Consider the following 21,169-nt stretch of genomic DNA (forward strand, 5'->3'; position numbering starts at 1 on the left):
AGATGTGCAAGAGCTGTTGCGAACCCATTTTATAGAGGGAAATAGGGTGGGTATAGCCAATTTGGTATAATGGCTCTTGATAATCACAGGAGAATAGCTCTTCACACCTGACCAAAAAAACCTGTTTTATGAAGGTGGGACAACTGATAAACAGGAGGCATACAGCAAATGTTCAGATTGTTTTTTAAGTTATTGTTTATTTTTACTGCTAAGAACTGTGCTAAACATTTTACAAACATTAAAAAGGCAACTTCACCAAAAAAGTTTATAACCTAAAAAGAGCACATAGAGAGAAAGAAGATTAAGAAATTATGAGATACTTTCATTTTTATACAGTTTATAGGAAATTAGAGAACTATTTGAGGGATTATAGGAGAAACCCTTTTTTTTTTTTTCCTTTTTTAAGGAGAGATGCATCTAAAACAAACAGTGGTTTCCAAATTTCTTCCTCTCCCATTGGCCTGGAGCAGCGAACCGCAGCCACTGGGAGCTGCGATCGGCCAAACCTGCGGATAAGGCAGGTAAACAAACTGGCCCGACCCGCCAGGGGCTTTCCCTGCACAAGTGGCGGAACAAGTTTGGGAACCACTGATCTAGAATTATGGAGGAAATCCCAGCACTGCAGAAAGTCATAGTTACTTGTTACTTTGTTGAATCAAAATGATTTAAGACTGTGTAGTCTGCAAAATGTGTGATAAACACAAAGGTGTTATCAAAAAGAGTCAGGCAAAATTTTGTTGAAGTTCAAAGATCCTTAATTACAACCAAATTCTCATCAGAAACGTGAAGGCATAAAATATCTAACATACAGACAGCAAAATGGCAGTGATTTCAAAATCAGATGACTCAATTTACCAATATGAAGAGAAAAGAAAGTAAAGCAACTTTTCATTAATAGAAAACTTCATTTATTCAAATCAACATAACCAGAAATCTCTCTATTTCCTTAATCTCCTTCCTCGATCACAAGCATCCCACACATGCATTAAAGTACCTCATCTCCTAAACTGTCAAACACTTCCTCATGCTTTTTCTTACTCAAATTGAGTAGTAAAATCCAACGTTTACTAAGGAGATATTGTCCTATAGTTGTTCTTGAAACAACGATTTCAACAAAACAGACCACATAAAAAGAGGTTATTTACCTTGTATGACAGGTTTCAGAGTGGTAGCCGTGTTAGTCTGTATCAGCAAAAACAACCAGGAGTCCTTGTGGCACCTTAGAGACTAACAAATTTGGGCTATAACCACATGGACTCCTCATCGTTTTTACCTTGTATGATAACTGGAGCTCTTCAAGATGTTTGCGTCTACGTGTGCTCCATTTCAGGTGCACGTGACCCTTTCACAGAGATTTTTGGCAGCAGTGCTCATTTGGTCCACACATGCACACTAGCTATCATGCCATGTATTGAGGGTACATAGGGCTGTGATGGACAAAAACTTCACTCAGTTCCTTCTCTACTACAAAGTCCCATGGAGATGAGACTCCAAAGCAGTGAAGGAAAGTCAGCAGTGGAGGACCCATAGAGACAAACATTTTGAAGGACCCCAGTTACTGTACAAGGTTAGTAACCTCTCCTTTTTTGAGAAATGTCCCTACAGGCGATCCACTTCAGATGATACCTGAGCAGCACTCGATAGAGAAGGTGGGTGCTTTGGCATAGGTTCTAAACTAATTGGATGAGGTGGTCCCAAATGCAGCATCTACTCAGGATGCATGCACTTGACCATTGTGCTTTGTGAATGGATGGATGGAGACCCATGCAGCAGTTTTGCAAATTTCTCTGATAGGTACATCTTTTAGTAGGGCGACAGTGGTGGACTGCAATCTAGTTAAATGAGCTATAATCCTAGGAGGAAGCAGGATGTTAGCAGCTTCATAGCAGGCAAGAATGAAACCGAAACTCATTTGAAAAGTCTCTGGGTGGAGATGGGTGTTCCTTTAACTCTATCTGCTACAGGAACAAATAATCGAAGGGAGGCCCAAAAGGATCTAGTCCCATTCAAATAGAGAAACACCACCCTCCCAATGTCCAAGGTGTGAAGGATGCCGTACTCCCTAGACTAATGAGATTTAGGGTAAAAAACAGGCAGATGAATAGTTTGATTGGTGTAAAAATCCAAGATGATATTATGTAAGAATTATTATGTAAGAATCAGGGATCTGGTCAGAGCGATACTTTGACTTTAAAGACAACAGTAAAGAAAATGGGTTTGGGATGGGGTGGGGAGGTCACCATCCAAGTCCCAAACTCACCAACTTTCCGAGCAGAGGTGATAACCACCAAGAAAGTCATCTGCATGCATAGGTGTAAGAGTGAGCATGTGGCCATGTATTCAAAGGGAAGTTTAATCTGAGAGCTGACTAATTTAAAAACGCAGGCTGCAGTGTGTTCCCTGATGTGTGGAAACAGGCTGGATAACACTTTAATAAAACTAGAAGTTGCAAGGTGAGAAAACCCTTCACTGGAGAATGGAACACTGTTATGGTCGCTTATGTGAAAATTAACAGAGCTCAGAGAAAGGCCTGCATTCTTGAAATCAAAAAGGTACTACAGGATCTCAGAGAAAGGAGAGTCAGTAGGAAACAGATGTTGTAGGATACACCAATGGTAAATTCTCTTCCATTTCTGAAGATAAAGATGGAGCCAGCTGCCATATCAGCTCAGGCAAGGAAAACTTGCAAATTCATTCTTACCAGGAGCTGTCCTTCAGCAATTATGACTTGAAACTGTTCTCTATGCTCCTGCAGGAGATGTTCAATAAAATAATTAAACTTGATATAATTGTGTTGATTGAATTTAATAAGCAGTGTCTGGTAATTAGTCATTCTGAACTCCAGGGCAGATTAGTAACTCTTGCAACCAGAGAGGCCCAAGTCAGTACTCTTACCCCAGCAGCATGCCTACAACTGCCTGACTCTAGTCACTACCACCCAATTACCTTATGAGGGGTGACCCCAAACACAGTCCCAAATTTCCCCAAAACCATATTCCCTCAAGTGCCCATCACTCTCCTGGTACACTTAGAGAGGTTATTAAGTTTGCTGTTCCCTTTAAAGAAACAGTACATCTGCAACTTACCACCTTACTGCAGTTAATCAAAGCACTGGATTGGTTTATAATAAAAAGTAAAACAAGTTTATTAAACAAAAATCATAGGTTAAATGATACCAAGTAGAAGGAATATCAGTTAGAAAGGGTTACAAACAGAAGTAGGAATATGCTTCTAAGATTAAAACAATTTCACCAGCTACAATCTTTCCCAAAGCAGCTTTCTCACCTATAATCAATTTCCAGAGACTTTCAACCGCCTTGGATGAAGGACTCAGCTTTCTGCAATCCAAAGAGCTCTGGCCTCTTTAGTCCCACAAGTGATGGATAATTCAGGAATTCTCAGTGCCACCATTTATAGGCCAGTAAACCTTTGAAACGGAGTGCTGTCTCTATCCGCCGTTAAGGTTGCTAAGTGGTCATCTTTCTCCATACACTCTCCTAATGGCTGTTTACCTTGCCTGTACATAAGCCTTTATTGTCCCTGCCTGATGACCAAGCTGGTCAGACAAGCAAACGCATAGTCCTTTGGGATCTGGACATGCCGACTTCCCAACTACTTGTGATCTTACCGCATATGTAAATTAGAATCCGACTGTCACTGATCAACCCTGCTTTATATATATATTCAAGACTTGGGAAGACCCACTTTCTAATTTGTTCAATATAAACTTTAAAACATAGAGAACATTCATAACTCCTCATATAGTATTAAAACATACATTTCACAATAATAGTAATCCCCAGTATTTCTTAGTTTTCCAATTATATGCTCCATTACACATTTTAGATACAAATCATGCCACAAATGAGTTGGGATACACTGGTCAAGCCAGCTGAAACTCACTGCTAGATACCAGGGAACCCCCTTCCCTACGGCCCTGGGATGCTGTTAAGGTCACACTGCCCTCTTAGAAGTTAGAGGTGTGGTGCTCAGGGTTCGCCAAATTGTCTTGGCAGGCTCAAGCAATGCCTCATTATGGACAAAGGTACTTGTGTGCAAGGCCTGGTCTAGACTACGAGTTTATGTCAGATTTAGCAGCATTAAATCTGAATTAACCCTGCACCCGTCCACACAACGAAGCCATTTTTTCGAAATAAATGGCTCTTAAAACCGATTTCTGTACTCCTCCCCAATGAGGGGATTAGCGCTGAAATCGACATCACCATTTTGAATTAGGGTTAGCGTGGACGCAATTTGAAGGTAATGGCCTTCGGGAGCTATCCCACAGTGCACCATTGTGACCACTCTGGACAGCGCTCTGAACTCTGATGCACTGGCCCGGTGTACAAGAAAAGCCCTGGGAACTTTTGAATCTCATTTCCTGTTTGGCCAGGCGAGCTCATCAGAATAGGTGAGCATGCAGTCCCAGAATCGAAAAAGAGCTCCAGCATGGACCGAACGGGAGGTATTGGATCTGATCGCTGTATGGGGAGAGAAATCCATGCCATCAGAACTACGTTCCAAAAGACAAAATGCCAAAACATTTCAAAAAATCTCAGAGGCCATGAGGGACAGAGGCTACATCAGGGACGCAACACAGTGCCACGTGAAACTTAAGGAGCTCAGACAAGCGTACCAGAAAACCAAAGAATCAAACGGACGCTCCGGGACAGAGCCCCAGACATGCCGCTTCTACGCTGAGCTGCATACAATTCTAGGGGGGGCCGCCACCACTACCCCACCCCTGTCCGTGGACTCCGAGGATGGGATACTCTCCGCCATGGCTGAGGATTTTGCAGATGGGGAAGATCAGGATGACAACGAGCTTGGGGAGAGCACACAGCTTTCCTCGACAGCCAGGATCTTTTTATCACCCTGACTGAAATACCCTCCCAACCCAACGAAGCCGGAGAACGGACCTCTGGTGAGTGTACCTTTTTAAATATAATACATGTTATAAAAGCAAGCATTTTTTAATGATTAAGTAGCCCTGAAGACTTGGGATGCATTTGTGGCCGGTACTGCTACTGGAAAAGTCTGTTAACGTGTTCGGGGATGGAGCGGAAATCTTCCAGGAACATCTCCATGAAGCTCTCCTGGAGGTACTCTAAAAGCCTTTGCAGAGCGTTTCTGGGGAGAGCAGCCTTATTCCGTCCTCCATGGTAGGACACTTTACCATGCCATGCTAGTAGCAAGTAATCTGGTATCATTGCATGACAAAGCCTGGCAGCGTATGGTCCCGGTGTTTGCTGGCATTCAAGCAACATCTGTTCTTTATCTCTTTGTATTATCCTCAGGAAAGTGATATCGTTCATGGTAACCTGGTTGAAATAGGGGAATTTGATTAAGGGGACATTCAGAGGTGCCCGTTCCTACTGGGCTGTTTGCCTGTGGCTGAAAAGAAATCCTCCCTGCAGTAAGCCACGCGGTGGGGGGGGGGGTGCATTGGCACTGAGCTGTTCACATTTGGCTAGCAGGGATCTTCCCTGATACCAGCCAGGCGGTGGGGGGAGGGGAAAAGCGATCATCCCAGAGAATTGGATGGGGGAGGGGGTTAGTTTGGTTTCTGCTGCTGCACATTAACAGGAAAACTGCGACACTAAATGGCCAATGCCATGGGCTTTGCTTGGTAATGGGAAAGGAGAGGGCTGCTGTTATGAAGGTTCTAGAAGCCGAAAGACTACGGCTTACCATGGCCACCTGCAAGCCGAATTCTGTTGCCCAGCCCTGCATGTGTGATCCCTAACACCAAAGCTGCAGGCACTCAATATAAGATGCAAAATGCGACCTTGTACCAAAATCACGAGCTATGTAATGTGAATAGTGTTGTTCACTGTGAAAGAGTATAGCTATTGTTCTGTAAAATGTATCTTTTTAAATACTTCACTCCCTTTTTTCCTCCAGCAGCTGCAAATGTTTCAAGCCTCCCGCCTCCATCCCAGAGGCTATCGCAGATAAGGCGGCAAAAAAAACGCACGTGTGATGACATGTTCTCTGAGCTCATAAAGTCGTCCCACACTGACAGAGCTGTGTGGAGGGACACAATAGCAGAGTACAAGACGGTGGCCGAAGAACGTGAGGAGAGGTGGCGTCAGGAAGATCAGAGGAGGCATGAAGAAACACTGGGGATACTGCAGGATCTAACGGACATGCTCTGGCATCTGGTGGAGGTTCATGAATGGCAGCAGGATCACAGACTGCCGCTGCAGCCCCTGCTTAACAGCCCTCCTTCCTCTTCAAGTTCCATAGCCTCCTCACTCAGACGCCCAAGAATGCGGGGTGGGAGGCTCCGGACACCTAACCACTCCACCCCAGTGGACAAGCAACAGAAGGCTGGCATTCAACAAGTTTTAAAGTGGCCTTTTCCTTCCCTCCTACCATCCTCCCACACCCTATCTGGGCTACCTTGTGAGTTATCTCCCTATTTTTATAATCAATTAATAAAGAATACGTTTTTTAAACGATAGCGACTATTTCCTTTGCAAGCAAGCTGTGACCGAAGACGGGAGGGCGGGTGGCTTACAGGGAATTAGAGTCAACCAAGGAGGTGGGTTTTCATCAAGGAGAAACAAACAGAAGTGTCACACAGTACCCTGGCCAGTCATTAAACTGGTTTTCAAAGCTTCTCTGATGCACATGATGGCCTCCTGTGTTCTTCTAACCGCCCTGGTGTCTGGCTGCACGTATTCAGCGGCCAGGCGACTTGCATCAACCTCCCACCCCACCTTAAACGTCTCCCCCTTACTCTCATAGAGATTGTGGAGCACACAACAAGCAGCAATAACAATGGGAGTATTGGTTTCACTGAGGTCTGAGCGAGTCAGTAAACTGCGCCAGCGACCCTTTAAACGTCCAAATGCACACTCTACCACCATTCTGCACTTGCTCAGCCTATAGTTGAACAGCTCCTGACTACTGTCCAAGCTGCCTGTGTACGGGTTCATGAGACAGGCCATTAAGGGGTAGGCTGGGTCCCCAAGGATAACTATTGGCATTTCAACATCCCCAACAGTTATTTTTTGGTCTGGGAAGTAAATCCCTTCCTGCAGCCGTTTAAACAGACAAGAGATCCTGAAGACGCGAGCATCACGAACCTTTCCCGGACATCCCACATTGATGTTGGTGAAACGTGCCTTGTGATCCACCAGTGCTTGCAGCACCATTGAAAAGTACCCCTTGCAGTTTATGAAATGGCTGCCCTGGTGGTCCGGTCCCAAGATAGGGATATGCGTTCCGTCTATAGCCCCACCACAGTTAGGGAATCCCATTGCAGCAAAGCCATCCACTATGACCTGCACATTTCCCAGAGTCACTACCTTTGATAGCAGCAGCTCAGTGATTGTGTTGGCTACTTGCATCACAGCAACCCCCACAGTAGATTTGCCCACTCCAAATTGATTCCCGACTGACCGGTAGCTGTCTGGCATTGCAAGCTTCCACAGGGCTATTGCCACTCGCTTGTGAACTGTGAGGGCTGCTCTCATCTTGGTATTCTTGCACTTCAGGGCAGGGAAAAGCAAGTCACGAAGTTCCATGAAAGTGCCCTTACCGATGCGAAAGTTTCAGAGCCTCAGGGAATCATCCCAGACCTGCAACACTATGCGGTCCCACCATTCTGTGCTTGTTTCCTGGGCCCAGAATTGGTGTTCCATGGCATGAGCCTGCCCCATTAACACCATGATCTCCAAATTGCGGGGGAACGCGGTTTTAGAGAAAAGTGTATTCATGTCCTCATCACCACGCTGCCATCGCCTCCTCGCCTGGTTTTTCAGGTGCTGGTTCTGCATACACTGCACGATAATGTGCGAGGTGTTTACAATGGTCATAACTGCTGTGGTGAGCTGAACGGGCTGCATGCTTGCTGTGCTATGGCGTCTGCTCCTGCTTGTGCAATCCAGGGAAAAGGGTGCAAAACAATTGTTTGCCGTTGCTCTGGTGGAGGGAGGGGCTACTGACAACATGGCTTATAGGGTTGGCTTACAGGGAATTAAAATCAACAAGAGGGGTGGCTTTGCAAGAAACAGAATGTCCCCCTCAAGGATAGAACTCAAAACTGGGTTTAGCAGGCCATTGATTTCAAGGAGGAAGGGAGGAGAAAATGAATACAAAACAAATCTGGTCTATTTCTTGTTTTGATCCACTTCATCTATCTTTATACATCTTGCCGGCAGCAGACTGTGCAGTACGACCACTAGCAGTCGTTATCACCTGGGTGGTTGGCAGAAGGCGGTGCAGTATGACTGCGGGCCATCGTCTTCTGCTGGCTGCAGATTAAAAGACAGAGCACTGCCGGTAGGACTGAATCACCATGAGACGAAACTTAAAAGGGAAATGACCTGGCTGAGTCACTCCCATGTTTGCCCAGGCGCCCCTGACCTCACTGAGGTAGGTTAAAAGAGCATCCTGTACTAAGTCGATGACAGCTACCAGTCATACTGCACTGTCTGCTGCCAAAAGGCAGTACCGCATCCACCAGCACCCAGGAGACTACAGTGACGGTTAGCTGAGTGGGCTCCATGCTTGCCGTGGTATGGTGTCTGCACAGGTAACTCAAGAAAAAAGGCGCAAAACAATTATCTGCTCTTGCTTTCATGGAGGGAGGAAAGGAAGGGGGGCCTGACGATATGTACCCAGAACCACCCGCGACAATGTTTTAGCCCCATCAAGCACTGGAATTTCTACCCACAATTCAAATGGGCGGCAGAGACTGCGGGAACTGTGGGATAGCTACCCACAGTGCAACGCTCTGGAAGTCGACGGTTGCCTCGGTACTGTGGACACACTCCGCCGACTACGTACACTTAGAGCATTTGTGTGGGGACACACACAATCGACTGTATAAAAATGCTTTCTACAAAACCGACTTCTTTAAATTCGACCTAATTACGTAGTGTAGACAAGGCCCAAGAGGATATATGGAGAATGCCCAACAGCAATCTAGGGTCTCTTGGACTTCTTCCAAGAGGATTTGGAGTATGTCAGCAACTCTTCATCAAATCTTGACACCACCTATGTGTAATGGGGGACAGGAGGCTCATAACTGCATCCTTAAGGAGGGAATGAAGAAATATCCATTTGAACCTTGTTGGCTTTTTTCCTTACTCTTCAAACAGCTCCTCCCATGGTGGGGATGGATAGGAAGTGGGTTGAACTATACAGGAGAGTGCAGTCTCTGCTGCTCAATCCTAGGTGCCTTGGAAAACTGATAGTGATAGGTTGTGCAAGAATCACAATATGGCCATTGGGGAGAACCACAAGGAAACAGGAGAGGCACACAAGTTTAGCTATACCAACGGGTGTGTGGAAGAGCTCAAGTCTCTCTGAGTCGTGAAGTGTCCCTTGAAGAGAAGGTTCTAGGGGAATCATGCCTGAGTTGATAATAGAAGCAATCTTGGCTAGAAATTTGGGAGTGTGAAGAACTATCATCTCAGTAGTCAAAAGGGGGGGGGGGGCACGGAATGATGGAGTAGCAGGTTGTCTATCCATCCCCTTGGCTATCAGGGAACTAGTCAGTAACAAAGATGATGTGCACAGGGATAAAGTAGGCTGAAGTACCCAGAGCCTTCCCACGCTCAACAAGGAGACTCAGATTCATCAGCAACAGTAAGTAGTTCTCTTCCTGCAACACTGGGTGGATCTGTGTGGAAACTGAACGAGTCTTGGCAATAGAAGCCTGTGCCAAGGGTGGTGCGGAGTGTACCAGTACCAGCTGACTCATGGATCTGGATACCACAGAAGAGATGATTATTCACCCTGTGCAGTAACTGAGGTTCTTCAAGATGGTTGTCCTTGTGGGTGCTCCACTTTTGGTGAATCTGTGCCTCTGGGCTTGTAATCAGAGATTTTTAGTGGCAGTGCCTGGTTGAGTTGCACATGCATTGTCCCTATCTCACACCAGCTCAGGCGGGTACATAGCACTATTTGACCCTCACCTCCCCATTCCTTCTCTATCGCAGAGTCTCCAGTGAGAAAAAACCCCAGAGCCGAGGGGAGGAGGAGAAGACAGTGGTGTACCCACAAGGAAAACCATCTTGAACCACCTCAGTTACTGCACAGGGTGAGTGACCATCTCTTCTTCTTCTTTGAGGAGAGTCCCTGTGGATGCTCCATTTTAGATGATTGTAGAGCAGTGCCCCTCAGAGGAAGGGAGAGGCTTTGGAGTTGCAGTTGTGGCAGATGATATAACGGTAAGTCCAAATAGAGCCTCTGATGAGGAGTGCTGTTGTATGGAATAATGCTGTGTGAATGTATGGGTTGATGTACAGGTTGCTGCTCTGCAGATGTCCATAATGGGCACATTGCTGAGGAAGGCTATCACAGCAGAAAGTGCTGTGGTGGAGTGCATGTGGCTCCCCGGTTGGGGCTGTAGTTGTTGTTGATAACAAAAGTCAGTGCAGTTAGAGATCCATTTAGACAGCTTGTTTAGATATGGCATCTCCATTAGATTGTTCCATTATGGAAAGAAATAACTGGTGATTTTCTAAAAGTCTTTGTTCTCTCAATGTAAAATGCTAGTGCTCGTCAGATTTCAAAGATGTGGACCATTGCTTCTCATTTATTCCCGTGAGGTTTTGGGAAGAACGATGGGAGATGAGTGGGCTGATTCAAATGGAATGAGGAAGCTACTTTCGGTAAGAATTTGGGATGTGGTCTTAGGGTAACTTTATTTTTGAAAAATTTTGTATATGGAGGGTGTGCCATAAGTAGGGGAGCTGGGGGTCCTTGTCAGGCAGATGTGATAGTGACAAGAAAGGCCACCTTCATCAGGAGATGTGAACACATAGCTAATGGTTCAAAAAGGGGGTAAGGCAACACAATACCAGATTGAGGTCCTGTGATGGAATGGAGGCTCATATTTTGGGGTAATGGTTATGAAGACCCTTGAGAAAGCGTTTATGGTTCATAAAGTGGGTAAGGTATCATAGCATCAGATTGAGGTCCTGTGATGGAGAGGGGGCTCATATTTTGGGGTAATGGTGAGGAAAATCCTTGAGAAAGTGTTTAGTGATGGGTGGGTGAAGATGGAGAAATTGTCCACTTTATGGTGGAACACTGAGTTTGCCACAAGGCATACTCTGATTGAGCACATGGAGACACCCAATTTCTTAAGTTCCAGTATATAGTCCTGTACCATTAGCAAAGTGGAGGAAGTCCCCATAATTTGTCTATTTCAGCACTATGTAATGAATCTCTTCCATTTGTGTAGGTAGGTATGTGGGGTAGTAGGTCTTCTGCTGTTAAGAGAATGTCCCTTACCTCCTCTGAACAGGGCATTTCATTGTCTCAGAGCCATGGTGTACCCATGCCTTCAAGTGGAGTCTTGCAAGGTTTGGGTGGTGAATCTGGCCCTCATCCTGAGACAGAAGCTGTAGTAGAAGGGGATGAGTGTGTGGCAGGCACACAACAATCTTCAAGAGGTAACGTAACCATGTTTTCTGGGCAACATGGGAGCTATCCAGATTACTCTGGAGTTGTCAGTCCTGATCTTGTGCATCACCCTGGATAGGAGAGAAGTCAGGGAAAAGGTGTACAATAGAAGTGCATCCCATTTGAAGAGGAAAGCATCTTCTTGAGATCCCGGTCCCAATCCCACTCTTGAGCAGAAGCGTGGGCACTTGGTATTTTGGGTTGTCACAAAAAGGTCTATAGTTGAGAATCACCAGTGTTTGAATATGCTCTGTAATATTCTGGTTTTCATTTCCCACTCGTGGTCCTGGAGGAATTTTCTGCTCAGTGCATCTGCGGTGGTGTTTTGGCATCCTAGTTGGTAGGAAGCCGAGATGCCAATCGTGTGGCTGATGCACCAATTCCATAGTAGCATGGCTTCCGTGCAGAGTGAGTGTGACCATGCCTGCGCCCTTGTCAGTTTATATAAAATAAGTGACATCTGGCAGAACCTTTCTTGCCTTGTCCCTGATAATGGATAGGAAGTGTGAGCATGCATTGCGAACTGCCAACAGCTCTAGTAGATTTAGGAGTAGTGTGGATTCAGAGGGGGACAGGTGGCCCTGGATCATGTGGTTGTGTAGGTGTCTCCCCACAACCTAGCAGAGAAGCATCCACTGGGAGCACCACTGATGGACGGTTCTGTGCGAAGAGAACTCCTGCATAAACATTGTTTGGTTGAGTCCACCAATGTAAAGAGTTCTTGACTTTGGCTGGCATTGTAAGATGTTTGCTTATGCTGTGTCTGTGTGGAATATATACAGTTCTGAGCCAGCCTTGCAGGCATCACATGTCAGTCTGGTATATATTACTATACATCATTACTGACATGTGGCCTAATAGATGGTGTCACTTCCTGGCCAGTCTCTGGGGGCTAGCGTGTATTGTACTAATTACATTGACTAGAGTGGTAAACCTGTGTTGGGACAGTGAGATCATAGCCTCCAGAGTCAAGGTGGGCCCCGATGAACTCCAGTTTCTGCATCAGTGCAAATGCTGATTTTTGTTCATTTATTTGAAGACCTGGATGAGTAAAGAAAGCTATTGTTGATGCTTTGAGTAAGCAGTCGTCCAAATAGGGGAATATTACACTGCCTTCTCTGCAGAGGTGGGCAGCCATTACTGCAAGAACTTTTGAGAATACCTATAGGGCAGTGGATAATCTGAAAGGAAATACTTTGTACTGGAAATGATCTGTTCCCAGAACAAATATGAGAAACCTCCTGTGTGAGGGATGCATCTTTATGTAGAAATGTGTGTCCTGGAGGTTGAGGGGCAAGAACTAGTCCCCTCATTCTAGTGCTGGAATTATCATTGCTAGCATGACCATCCTGAATTATTGGGTTTTCATGAACTTGTTGAGTCTTCTTAAGTCGAGAATGGGCCTCCACCCAGTCGTTCACTGGGTTAGAAAATAGTGGAAATAGAAATCCTTCCCTATGTGTTGTGTTGGTTCTGGTTCTGCTGCACCCAGGCATATGAGATGGTTAACTTCCTGTTTAGTAGAGGTTCATGAGAAGGATCCCTGAAGAGGAATGGGCGGGGAGGAGGAGAGAGGGGGTGGGTAGGGGGTCAGTGGAGGTAAATTGGATGGAATAACCAGTCTTGATGATTTCTAGTACCCATTTCTCTGACGTGATGGTTTGCCAAACTGGATGGAATGCGGTCAGATGGCATCCAAATGGATGGATGTTTGTGGATGGTTCCAGCAACTGAAAATATGGGAGGTATATCAGGTCCTCAACCAAACCCTCAAAATTGTTGTTTGAAGGGAGGTTGTTGGGACATCAAGGGCTGAGAAGGGAGTGGTCTCCTGCTAGTGGGTCTCTGCCTCCACCTTTGTGGGTCATACTGCCTCTGACATTGGGTGTACGGCACAGATCTTGTTCTTTGTGCTGTGTAATACTTAGCTTGTTTTTTTTCTTTTGGGAAGGTGTATAAATACCCAAGGATGTGAGGGTCACCCTGGAGACCTTTCACGTATCAAGCAACTCATCCATCTTGAATGTGAACAGTTTCGGGCCCTCAAATGGAAGATCTTCAATATTAAATTGTACCTCTTTGGGGAACCCAGAAAAGAGAAGCCAGGAAGCTCGTTGCATTACCATGGCCGTGATGATAGAATGTGCTGCTGTCTCTCTCTAGTCCAGTGAAGCTTGTAAGGCTGTTCGAGCAAGAAGGTGGCCCTCTGAGATGGTTGCTTTGAATTCCTGTTTTTTGTCCTTGGGTAGAAAAATCAATAAATTCAGATATTTTTGAATTATTTGCGTAATGATATTTGGCCATCAATGCCTCATAATTGATTATCCTAAATAGTAGATTCATTGACGAGTAGGTCTTCTATCAAAAAAGGTATAACCTCTTCTAGTCCCTGTTGGTTGGTTGGGATTGGTTCTGGAGTGATGTTGTCTGCCCCTTTCATTCACAGCCCTACCACCAGGGAGTTTGGTGAGGGATGTCCAAATAAAAATTCCATTCTCTTAGAAGGGACATAATATGTTTTATCTGCCCTTTTACAGGTGGGTGAGATTGTTGCCGGTGATTGTCAGATGGTCTTGGCTGGGTCCATGAGAGCCTTTTTTATTGGTAGGGCAACCTTGGAGGAGGTTGAAGACTGGAGAATGTCTAGCAACTTATGTTGGGATTCCACCACTTCCTCAAGAGGTATCACTAGGGAACCTGCAATCTTCTTAAACAGTTCCTGGTACTGTTTAAAATCATCTCCCATGGTGGGTAGTGGGGGGCATGATGGCTTCATCCGGGGAAGAGGATGAAAAGTTGGCAGCTGGTGCAGGTTCCCAGTCTGAAGTCTCCTCTAATTTCTCAACTGCCTCTTTCGGAGGTTCAGAGGGTCTAAGGACAGAGGGTGAAGGAGAATGCCTCAACCTCACCCTGGGTGGACTTGGAGGCTTAGAGTACTGTTGGCAGTACACTGCCCCTGGGTCCCAGTAAGGCCACTGTGGTGGAAATGGTATGGGTAGTGGCATCCTTTGGTTCCTGTACCAGCCTTGAGTTTCAGGTCCTGGATGATATTCATGGTGTTCTGGTGGACCTGGTCTAGTAGCTGTGAGGATAGGCGAGGAGTGATGGGATGACTAGATTTACCCTTCATCCTCATCATCTTCATCACCAAATAAAGCTGATTTGGGTGATGTAGTAAAATGGCTCAGTATCAAACGTGCTGGAGTGAGGTTGGTACCAAATAGTGGAGATTCTGGTGCCGAGAAGACCAGAAGATTTTTGTGGTGGAGAAATTGTTGCAGGACCAACAGCATCGATAAGAAGAAGGTGTTGTTGGTGGTACCAATGTGCTGCAGAGGCAGAAGGAGGCACCATAGTCTGTAACATTCCCAAGCAGTCAGGTGCCACATGTTTGAGCAGCTCCAGCTCTACCGAGGCAGAATTGTAGGTCTCCCTTTACTGCCTTTTTCCAAGCCAGCTCGCTTAGGGTCTTTTGCTCACATGGTTACCCGCAGTATCAGATGGTCCTGCTACATCAGAGTTGAAAGGTCTCAGTACAGTTGGTACCGGTGGGGTCTGTCAAGTAGGGGAATGCTACTTTTTGGAGGATTCCTGAGGAGCAGAGATTGGAACCTGCTTCTTTGCCACCTTCTTGGCAGAGTACTCCTTCCCATGAGGGTGTGAAGGAGAACCTCTGTCAGATGCCACCATAGGAGACCATTGCCCGGAAAGGGCTGTGATCCCAAATCGGATGCAGGATGAAAAGACTTCTCTATCATGATAAGTTTTAGCAGTATGTCTCTCGCCTTCCTGGCATGGCCTTTCAAGCTGTGGCAATGGGAGCGCTTTTGAGGTGTGTGTGTCTGTCTCACTGAGGCAGTGGAGACACTGTGAATGCCCGTCAGAGACTGGGATTGAAGAGCAGCAAGTGATACAACATTTAAAACACAGAGAGCCAAGCATGCCTCTGAGAGTAGGGTTTCTTCCATGAGGAGGGTAACTATGCTACACTAACTGGTGTCCAAACAACTGAAACTTAAATTCCTCAGATAAGAAAAAAATATGTCTTGTTGTTTAAAAGAAAATAAACAGGGAAGGGTTAACTATTAACTAACTATTAACCAACTAGTATTCTAAAGTTAAAACTAAAGAAAGCTGAAGTACAAAGGCGCTGCTAAGTTTCAAGTCAAGGATGGCAGAGAAGGAACTGAGGGGGCGGGGGTTGGTCACACTGTGCTACGTAACCACATGAGGCAGAGCGAGACGGGGACAGCCCATGTGCGACCCAACCAAAAACTGCTACTAAAATCTCAGATTACAAGCACAGGGGTGCAGATTCACCTAAAGTGGAACACCCAAAGGGACCCTCCTCAAAGAAGAAGTGAAGGTTGCAGTCGGAGTCCCTTGCACCTCAACTGTGCTTAGATGATACCAAGGCACGCTTTGGTATTGTACGGTGAGTATCACGGAGTTCAGATATAGTTGAGTGTTTGTGTTCCTCAAGACTGCTTGAAGCCTCAGCGGTACCCATCATGGGATGCAAAGTTTGCAAGGTCATGGTAGGGCAGGTCGCTTAGGGCAAGCTTCTTGCTAAGGAGATTTGGAGCTACTCTTTGCTGAAGACGTGGCAGAATTCAGAATTTTTATTTATGTATTTATTTTATAATTTTGATGGATAGTTTATTTTTAGGAATGATTTTCAATTTTATCAATTTAAATTTTTGAGTGTGGAATATTATGAGGAGGTCAGACAATTATTTAATGACAATACATACTGACATTCAAAAATGGCCAAATGACTGCTAAGACAAACTCAATATCACACATCAAAATATAAAAAGTGCCTATACTTAAATCAAACTCTAGTTCTCAAGTTGCATTTTTCTTACTTTGTGTTTCTGTAAATTTCAATTATGATGGATGGAAATATTTTTCATCAGCTTGTGTATGTGTATATGGCAAAATTGACATTTACTAACCTTTACCAATAAAGATCTCATTCTTCCAAGCCTAACTATGAAGTACGAATGGGATAACTAGCTAAATAAGAAGCACTGCTAGATGCTCCATCTCAGGCCAAGGTGGTTTAGATGAAACTGAAGGCAGTTCATCCATCACAGCCTGTGTACCCTCCATACAGGGCACAAAGGATAGTTAGGGAGCATGTGAGGACTGAATGGGCACTGTTGCCAAAAATCTCCAATTGAAGGTACCAGGGGCACATGTGCACCTGAGGTAGAGCACCCACAGGGACATTACTTGAAGAAGAACTTCCAGCTCTAACACTAGGCCAGCAATATACCACTTTTGATCCAAAGTATCAGAGCAAGGTGAGGATGATGCACACATCTTTGTATTTAATATCCCATATCCCTGTGGAACAGCAGCATTGAATGCAGTTATGTAATTTAAATTACACAAGTGCTTCAGACAGAGACTTAATGTTATTTATTGGAAAATAAAAGTGATGAACAATTATGAATTCAATTTCTATTTCACGAACATTTTCTCATTGCAATTATACAAGGCAGGCATATTTTATCCTTTTACTCTCCCAGCACTATTTTTCAGTTATACTGTAAATTCAAGTTACTTCAGCTACAATTCAGTGTATGTTAGCAGAAGCAGTTTGTTTGACTACATGGGAAGACGTATGTATTTGGTGACAGACGAAAAACACTTAAAATAAACACCACATAACACTATATTTTCATCTGACCTAGAAAAAAATTCAGAATGATTTTTGTAAGTATATATTTTTAACAAAAGGTGAGATTTAACACTGAAGGAAAACCATAAAACCATTATTAAAAGCTGGTTTTAAGATAAGAAACCTTTGCAGACAGGAGATATAATAATTCCTAGCTTGTTGATGTTATTTGTCAAACTGGCAGGTATTTTCAGGAAAGGGAAAAAAACATGTTACAAATAGCCTTTCCTCTTATCTCTTCTAGCCTTCTCAATAACTACTGAACATTGAAGAGAGTATTGTGCTAGAAAAATACTTTTGCTGAGCTTTAAATTCCTGATCAGGGCTTCTCTGTGAAATACAGATTAGTTCATGTGAAATACAGGAGTTCCAAGTGACTATATACTTAGTACAAAATATAATTTGTTGCTGTTTAAATTTTGTCTTGCTTGTTGCAAAGTGCCTGAATGTTTAGACTTACTGAAAACTATAATTATCTTTCTCAGCTCTCTTTTCAGACACTATTCCGATGATTTAATGTAATAAATTAGTACAAAAATTCTAAGAACCATTAAAAAGATGAGCAAGTAATAAGCATATGAGGACTTTTCAATACCGTTAACCCTTCTGCAGTCTCCTTTCTGTATTAAATCTAATTTCAATTGTAAGCTCCTTGGGATAGGGAGAAATTATTATTCCTCTGTCTGTAAAGTGCCATCTATAGCTATTGCACTGGGTAAATAATATAGTTCTCAGGAAGATTCAGTAATATGGTTACATTTCCCATTGTCTCAGCATGTAAACTCATATTATATTGTATACAGTTGAGGCCTATTCCTCTCAAAGAAAATGGTATTAAGGAGATAAAGGATCTTCATTCACCATTTGTTTAGAGTAGAAGGTGAATAGCAGAACACTCTTAATACCTTAAATTATGAAACCGTAGGGAAGACTTTCCTTCCCATATAACTGTATGGGCCCTATGATGGTGTCCCCTGAATAGATATGTGGATACAGTTGGCAACGGGCTTTGTTGCAAGGATAGGTTCCTGGGTTAGTGGTTTTGTTGTGTGGTGTGTGGTGTTGGTGAGTATTTGCTTCAGGTTGGGGGGCTGTCTGTAGGCAAGGACTGGCCTGTCTCCCAAGGTTTGAGAGTGTGATGCGTCGTCCTTCAGGATAGGTTGTAGATCCTTGATGATGCGTTGGAGAGGTTTTAGTTGGGGGCTGAAGGTGATAGCTAGTGGCGTTCTGTTATTATCTTTGTTGGGCCTGTCCTGTAGTAGGTGACTTCTGGGTACTCTTCTGGCTCTGTCAAGTTGTTTCTTCACTTCAGCAGGTGGGTATTGTAGTTGTAAGAATGCTTCATAGAGCTCTTGTAGGTGTTTCTCTCTGTTTGAGGGGTTGGAGCAAATGCGGTTGTATCATAGAGCTAGGCTGTAGACAATGGATCATGTGGTGTGGTCTGGGTGAAAGCTGGAGGTATGTAGGTAGGAATAGCGGTCAGTAGGTTTCCGGTATAGGGTGGTGTTTATGTGACCATTTCTTATTAGCACCATAGTGTCCAGGAAGTGGATCTCTTGTGTGGACTGGACCAGGCTGAGGTTGATGGTGGGATGGAAATTGTTGAAATCATGGTGGAATTCCTCAAGGGCTTCTTTTCCATGGGTCCAGATGATGAAGATGTCATCAATGTAGCGCAAGTAGAGTAGGGGCATTAGGGGACGAGAGCTGAGAAAGCGTTGTTCTAAGTCAGCCATAAAAATGTTGGCATAGCAGTGCCGCTGATTTGAAGGTATACATTGTCCCCAAATGTGAAATAATTATGGGTGAGGACAAAGTCACGAAGTTCAGCCACCAGGTTTGCCGTGACATTATCGGGGATACTGTTCCTGATGGCTTGTAGTCCATCTTTGTGTGGAATTTTGGCATAGAGGGCTTCTACATCCATAGTGGCCAGGATGGTGTTTTCAGGAAGATCACCGATGGATTGTAGTTTCCTCAGGAAGTCAGTGGTGTCTCGAAGATAGCTGGTAGCGTAGGGAGTCTACGTAGCCAGACAATCCTGCTGTCAGGGTGCCAATGCCGGAGATGATGGGGCGCCCAGGATTTCAAGGTTTATGGATCTTGGGTAGCAGATAGAATGCCCCAGGTCGGGGTTCCAGGGATGTGTCTGTGTGGATTTCTTCTTGTGCTTTTTCAGGGAGTTTCTTGAGCAAATGCTGTAGTTTCTTTTGGTAACCCTCAGTGGGATCAGAGGGTAATGGCTTGTAGAAAGTGGTGTTGGAGAGCTGCTGAGCAGCCTCTTGTTCATATTCTGACCTATTCATGACGACGACAGCACCTCCTTTGTCAGCCTTTTTGATTATGATATCAGAGTTGCTTCTGAGGCTGTGGATGGTATTGTGTTCTGCACGGCTGAGGTTATGGGGCAAGTGATGCTGCTTTTCCACAATTTCAGCCCGTGCACGTCAGCGGAAGCACTCTATGTAGAAGTCCAGTCTATTGTTTCTAACTTCAGGAGGAGTCCACCTAGAATCCTTCTTTTTGTAGTGTTGGTAGGAAGGTCTCTGTGGATTAGTATGTTATTCAGAGGTGTGTTGGAATTATTCCTTGAGTCGGAGACGTCGAAAATAGGATTCTAGGTCACCACAGAGCTCTACAACACCACTTTCTACAAGCCATTACCCTCTGATCCAGGAACCTATCCTTGCAACAAAGCCTGTTGCCAACTGTGCCCACATATCTATTCAGGAGACACCATCATAGAGCCTAATCAATCAGCCACACTATCAGAGGCTCGTTCACCTGCCCATCTACCAATGTGATATATGCCATCATGTGCCAGCAATGCCCCTCTGCCATATACATTGGTCAAACTGGACAGTCTCTATGTAAAAGAATGAATGGGCACAAATCAGATGTCAAGAATTATAACATTCATAAACCAGTCGGAGAACACTTCAAACTCTCTGGTCACTTGATCTCAGACCTAAAGGTTGCAATATTAAAACAAAAAGACTTCAAAAACAGACTCCAACGAGAGACCCGACCTCCCCCCCCCACCCCACCCCTGCTCCTCAGACGTTCCTGTTAACTGCTGGAAGTGGCCCACCTTGATTATCACTACAAAAGGTTTTCTCCCCCCTCGCCCCCGCTCTCCAGCTGGTAATAGCTCATCTTAAGTGATCACTGTCCTTACAGTGTGTATGGTAACACCCATTTTTCCATGTTCTGTGTGTATATAAATCTCCTCACTGTATTTTCCACTGAATGTATCCAATGAAATGAGCTGTAGCTCACAAAAGCTTATGCTCAAATAAATTGGTTAGTCTCTAAGGTGCCACCAGTACTCCTTTTCTGTAACAGTATACCACCTTTATACCTGCACCCACAGTATGGCTCCTACCAGTACAACTATATTGGTTAAAAAAAATCTCACACCTAACTGATGAAAGTTGTACTAGGACAACATTTAAGTACAGACCAGACCTAAAATATTACAATCAGCTCAGATGTGCTAAAGACTGGTTGGAATGGAGAATCTGTGTATAGGACTAGAAAGGGAACTATTTCACCTCAGCTCTGTATTGCAGATTCCTTTTTGAGTGACTTACACTTTTTTAGGATAAATTAAACCCACTCTTTAAAAGTACCTGTTTAGGTGTGAAAAGGCCCATAATATTTGCACTGAAGATCCTGCTCTCTCTAACTTTCTGCCCAGTTTTTAATAATCGATCATTTAAATAGTGGGCCAAATTCTCAGTTGATGTAAGTATACATAGTTCCATTAACTTCAAGATTGACAAAGTCAATTGAGCTGTTCCAATTTATACCACTTGAGAATCTGAGCCACTATATCCAATTCAAATTTTAAATTTATTAAAATCTAGGGGTATCAAATACCTGGCAAATGTCTTTGGAGCACAGGGTCTTTACTTATTTGAACTACAATTTGCTTTTGGTCTTTCCTGTAAACACTTTTTTTTTTTGATACTTTCAGTTAAGACATTTTAAAAGTTAAACAACCTAGCATAAGATCGACCCTTGTAAATTGAATAACGTACTTAGGTCACT

At 44.3% G+C, this 21,169-nt stretch overlaps 1 protein-coding gene across 11 annotated transcripts in view; it reads right to left on the reverse strand.

Annotated features, from left to right (window-relative positions):
• ATRNL1 (attractin like 1) overlaps positions 1-21,169 on the reverse strand; it is a 1,086,620-nt gene that overhangs the window by 823,807 nt on the left and 241,644 nt on the right. The window lies entirely within an intron of this gene.

Source organism: Lepidochelys kempii, chromosome 7, assembly GCF_965140285.1.
Source record: "Lepidochelys kempii isolate rLepKem1 chromosome 7, rLepKem1.hap1, whole genome shotgun sequence".
In the NCBI taxonomy this organism is placed as follows: domain Eukaryota; kingdom Metazoa; phylum Chordata; order Testudines; family Cheloniidae; genus Lepidochelys; species Lepidochelys kempii.